This window comes from Stylophora pistillata, chromosome 1 (assembly GCF_964205215.1).
Source record: "Stylophora pistillata chromosome 1, jaStyPist1.2, whole genome shotgun sequence".
Lineage (NCBI taxonomy): Eukaryota > Metazoa > Cnidaria > Anthozoa > Scleractinia > Pocilloporidae > Stylophora > Stylophora pistillata.
In genome coordinates, this window is record NC_142519.1 from 21,678,864 (window position 1) to 21,684,980 (window position 6,117).

A 6,117-nucleotide genomic window follows, 5' to 3' on the forward strand; every position below is an offset into this window, starting at 1 on the left:
TTGAAAGTGAAAGTCTCATAAATAATTTGTCTAAAATTTCTTCGTTACCTGACACTTCCTAAACAAGTCTGGGGTTATACATCTTCTTTTTCTTTCATTTTCACAGCAATCCCTATTTAAGTCGCGATCGCGGGTTTGAAGAACCCCATTTTGGACCCTTTGTAAACGCCGTGACGCAAGGACCTTGCGACAACAATCGATGCAATTGTGTACATAATCGTAATTAAATGCCCGTTGTATTGTTATCATGTGTTCGTGGGGCTTAAGGGAAGTCGCTGAGAGAAGTACTTCTGATTTGTTTCGAACTGAGCCACAGAAAAACAGTTTTCAATGTTGGGTGAACATTTACAACTCGAACCAAACTTACACCTTTCTCTCATTGTTTTCCAATGAAATGGCTTATCATGACGCGACAACAGAGGCCCGTTCATCCCACATCCTATCGACTACGTCTCTAAGCCTGCTTTTCATTCGATCGCTCTGATAGCTGCTACAGTTCTTACAAGTTCAAGAATGATAGCGACTGATACGATTGCAGTGACTGACCATACGAAAATCAGTCGTAATTTAGTTACTGGTGATAGAGATTTACACACGGCTTCAAAGTGTTTGAAATTTTTGAAGCTCATCTTTGAATAACACCTTCATTGAATTAACGAAATCATGTTCTATGAAATTAAACCAGTCAAAGGCTAGAACGACTTTGCTCTAAAGGTTGACTAGATGCACCAAGATATCCTCTTGTAAGGCAACACCGGAATGGTTCTAGACAGAGGTCAGAAGTCAAGGTACACAAAGCTCCCTTTCTCACACGCATAAACAAGTAAATGAGTCTTAGTGAAGCTGTATTACCAGTTAAAAAGCAATATTTTGCATGATACAGACTAACCGCCATTTCCAACTCTTTTTGCACCGTAGTAGCTCATCAAGATGGTTAAAAGTTATTTGTACATTCTCTCCTACTTGAAATCTACGTCATCTACTATTTATTGCTTTCAAGTTTTGACAATTGAAACGATCTTCAAAGTAAGGGGTTACTTCAAAGATAGGAAAGTGAAAGATGATAGGAGAAAGCCTTTTACAAGACATGTACAGTCGATTCTGTGATTAAGCGGTCACCCACGGCGACCATTTAAAGTACAGAATCTCGCTCGAAAATACCATTAATAATTATGATGTTAGGAGAGTAAAATGGCTAAAATTATTACTTGGTTTTATTTAAGTGATCCACGGTTCAATACAGGAGGGGGGCGTTGGGGCCTCTAGGAAACCACAAAACCAGAGAAAAAAACCTCCAACACCGAAAAACCGACGAAAAAAGGTAGCAAAACCGAAAACCGCATGCAAACCTAACAAACCCGCTACATTTTCACCTTTAAAGAGGTCAAAAAGGAAAAACCGAAAACCGCATCAGAGTTTTCGTGAAAACCGGCCTAATGCAAAAACACGTAAAATCCGCAAACCGCTTTGAACATCAAAACCGAAAAACCGAACCTTTTTGGCCCAAAAACCGAAAAACCGATCCAAAAAACAGTCAAAACCGCCAAACCGAAAATCCCAAAGCCCCCCTCATACAGGTGTAGGACAATACAATACCCCATTGCGACTGCTTAATAGAGGTCACCGCTTAATAGAGATGAAAATTACACTGATTAATATAGGTAATCGCATGGGCCGAGTAAAATAAACAAATGGTGTACGCCATAGCGTATACTATTGAGACATGGATGCACGCGGGAGGTTGCTAAGAACGAAAGAAGCGTAAGAGTCGCACGAGGCGATAGCCGAGTGCGACTCTAGCTTCTTGAGTGCTTAGCAAACCTCCCAAGTGCATCCATAACTCAATAGTACACGCTATGGCGTTCACCATTTGTTTTATAACATAACATTGATACATTGTAACAAGAGTTCCCTTTTATTTAACAAATCTTACGTGATCAGAAAAAACAAGCGCGCGCGGAAAAATAGTCTTCGCATTTGCTCACATTAGCAACATACACCGATAGGCAAATAATAGATGCTGAATTAACCAATCAGAGCGCGCGCTTTGCTTTAGTTATGTTAAATTAAGGATTAATATCATGCGTGTTTTCAGAAGTTGCTGAAATTGCCCGAGTCGAGAAGCAAAATACCCTCTTCATTGACCAATCAGCATTCAGTAATTTTACCCTCTATTTTATTAAGGGGGAAAACATGCAGGACTCTGACAACTGATCGCTTAATACGGTGCCGCTTAGTTTAGTTTCGACTAAAGTTGGTTTTAAAAAAGACTTTGTCCTTCACAGCATTCCTCTTTGTTATCACAAACGCGACATGCCATTGGTTAAGTGGTGAATAATTTCAAACTCGCAGCTGGAGTTGAATAAGTAACCAAAAAGCAATTTTCTGGTCGATTAACATCGACAATCGAGTTTTCACCATCGAAGTGATGATCCAGGTGTGATTGGGAGGCAAAGCGATTTCGAGAAACTTCTTGTCAAACGGAAATGTGCATGATAACCTGATGGCAGTTACCTCTGAAACAGGCTGATAAATTTTGCTTGCGATAAGAAGGCTAGGTTATTGCAAAAGGCTGACTTTGAACGAAAGAGAGAAACTCCATATATTGATGAAGAGACTAAATCATAGAAAATGAAGCTATTAAATGATAGTTTTCAGGTTGGACACACCGGTAACCTGCCGAACTTTAATTGGTTGCCTAACGTTTTTCCTAAAAAGTTTGAAAGTGACTTAGAATTCTAAGCACTTGTCGTCTGAGATCGCGTATTCTCCAACAATAGACAATAGGATTTATCGCCGAATTAAAGAGTATGACGATATATGCAAAACTGATAACTAGAAAGGAGGTACTGTTAAGACCCACAAAGAAAATCAACATCAGCGCTAAGAAATATGGCACATAGCAAATCGATAGAACGCAATAAATTAAAAACATATTATTAACAGTCTTTTTATAGGCTGGGATGCTAAACATTTTCCTTCGGCTGGTCCTGAGTCGACTCTGTTGTTGAATCTGAGCTGTTTGTTTACGTAACCCAAAGAATATCCTCAGATAAAAGTAGAAAGTCGTCGTTGTACAGAGTACCGTCAAGACCGCTCCCACAATGAAATGAATGTTCCCACCAAGGGTCCACAACACAGCGAAGAAGATCCCTGTACCCCACAGTAAGCACAGCAGTACAACAACTCTCCTCAGTGTAACTAATTGCTGATATCTGATTCGAAGGCAAAATGCGAGATATCTGTCCAAAGCGATTGCAGGAGATGTCATAGTTGAAACTGAGGCCATGATGAAACCAGCCAAAGTCGTAGGTTGATACAATGCACAATACTGTGATGGGTTTTCTCGGATGACACCCAGAGTAAGAGCAAAGTGTAGTGGGGCAACTATTATCCCGACACCAAGATCAGAGAATGCCAAACTACTGAGGAGAGCTTTCGAGGGCGAGTGTATGGACTGATTCTTTCTTAGCGCAGTTAAGATCAGGATATTTCCAAGCGTTGCAAAAAAGAGGATAATGGCGTCTGTAACGCACATTAGGATAAACAAATCTTTTGAGAATTCTTTTAAAAATAAATAGCGGAGTAGATGAAATGAAGGACAGTCGAGTGTTGCGTTCATTGTCGCTCTGAAGAAGACTCACCCGAAGAAATGAATTCTAGAAGCTTTCAACAAACTCTATGGCTAAAAGCTTAATTGCAGGTGTTACTTCAAAACTAAAATTTCTCGTAAATGTCTTACAAAGCAAAAGGAAATTCAAGATTGGACCATAACAATGCTAATCGATGCACGTAATAAAGGTTTTGTTGTGGTATTGTTTAAACTAAATATCTAATTTTACACGTCCAATCGAGCGAGGACAGAAATTCGTGGGACTGTCCAACTTATATTCCTTTTAAGCTCGCCGCAAATGGCAGAAATGAAAAAAGAACTGAGTTGTTAAAAGGCGGTGACCTTACTGGCCTATACTGCTGGGAGGGCAGAAGTGCCCATGATTTTTTTCGCTTTCATGACATTATTTACAGAAGCGTTTTCGAATTTGTCATTAATTTCCCGCACTAACACACGCAAAAGTTAGAGGATGTTTACATCATAGACCTGTGGGTCCTGAGAATGTTTTCAATATGGGCCTCCACGAAATCTGACTTTGAACTCGGCGGCTAAATGAATGATTCGCCAAACATTTTTCCAATCGCATTCGATTTTTTTTAAAATCACAAAATTAAATCAGAACATGTAACATTGTAAAAGAATATTGACTTGTTTGCTGAAGTTGCCTCCAAAAGTGAAAGTAATCCGAATGGACAATTAAATTTCATCAAACAGACGCCGTTTCATTATTAACCTGCCTTCCACATTTGTTGCACTTCTACTTTAATGTTTTGATGTAAAGGATTATAATAGGAAAGACGCACGGAATAAAAGGAGGACGTTACTAAGCGAATATTACGGGCCGGGAAAACGTTTTAATTATGATGATTTCAAGGTTTTCGTTTTCTTGACCTTGTTCTGAGCGTCAGAAGATAAACGTAACACACTAATTATTTCTAAATGGAAAAAGACAATACGTATGTGTTAGTGACCATGCGTACAATCCAGATGGCTGGATATTGCCCGAGTTCTTTTTTTGCCTTTTTATTTTCATAACAACGGAAAAACAAGAACAAGACTTAAATCCAGCCATCTTGACTAAACAAGCTTAGTCGATAAAGGATTTACTCTATAGCGGAAAAATATTTCACTTTATTAAGAATCAAAAATGATATGATTATTTCGAGAGCCGGGAAAGAGAGCCAACTGTGTTTGCAGCACAAAAAGCCCATTAGAGTCGTTTATGTTTTCCTGGAATAAAGGCTGATAGTTTCTAAAGAAACTGTTTGGGGCTGCGTCGGTGGGGGTAACGAAATAATTTGAATAAATTAACAAAGTTGAAATGGTAAATTTGTCACCGTTAAGATTATAAAAGCTGACGTTTAGAGCGTTAGGACTTCGCCGGAGGGCTAACGCTCGAAACGTCACTTGGTGGCCAATTTACCATTTCAACTTTGTTGATATATTCAAATTATTATATTTTCCTTGTTTTGACTGTCTTTTGCCGCTTTTTGCGTCTTCTTCACCAACATTTTGTCAAAAGTGTGTACTTTTCTTTTTTCTTGGGCCGGTAGACGGGACAACGCGGGTAATCCCGAGCGGGCAAGATGGGCACAGCTCGCCCGCTCAACTGAGCCAATCAGGATTCGCTTCGTAATGCCCACGGGCGCTACCAGCGATATTATAGCACAGATTCCTGGTCTGTAATTGATTTTAATCCATTTGGAAGCATGGAGAGGATTACTCGATATACCATGTATGAACAATAATTTGTGACGGTGTTTCTCTTTGGACCAGACGTGCGCGAGGACCTTACACAAAGACGGTTATTTGTCGTACCTTCCAGTCGACTGCTGGGCTGGCGGCTTCTCCTATCAAATCTTATTTCAAGCTCATGAAGAATTATTCCACTGATTTAAAGTGTACTAAAGAATTCGGCATGAAATGCATATTTTCTATTTTTGAATACTTTGATGGCTTCATGTTAAGAGTCAAGTAACCGGGGTCGACTGATGAGCTATTACAACCTGACTCGTGACGAGTCGGGAAACTCGTCTCGAAGTCGAATTGACATGTGGGTGAAGTGGGCCGGAGGCAACTTTGTTTCAGATCACATTCTACTTGCCAAAAGAGTCACTCATAAATATCATAAATGTCTCACAAATATCACTCTCACAATATCACTCACAAATATCATAAATATCACAAATATCATGTTCAGGTTTTGCGTACTCTTTACGTTCCGTAAGATTTTTCCTTATAATTCATTTACTCCTTATTTATTTCTATCTATTTCTATTTCTATCTTGAACATGATAATTTGTTCATTAAAATCATGAGACAAAAAAAGTTGACATCGTTTGAGAAAGAGCATTAGACATCGTGTCGGTTAAGGTCGTCCATTTATTGCGAAAAAAAATCCACCATGCTGTTGGAAGGCGCGCACAGTTATTCTCAAGGAGTTTTGGGTGAAGAATCACCTCAATAGTTTGGAGGAAATTTTAAAAATCTTTAACCTGCAGTCT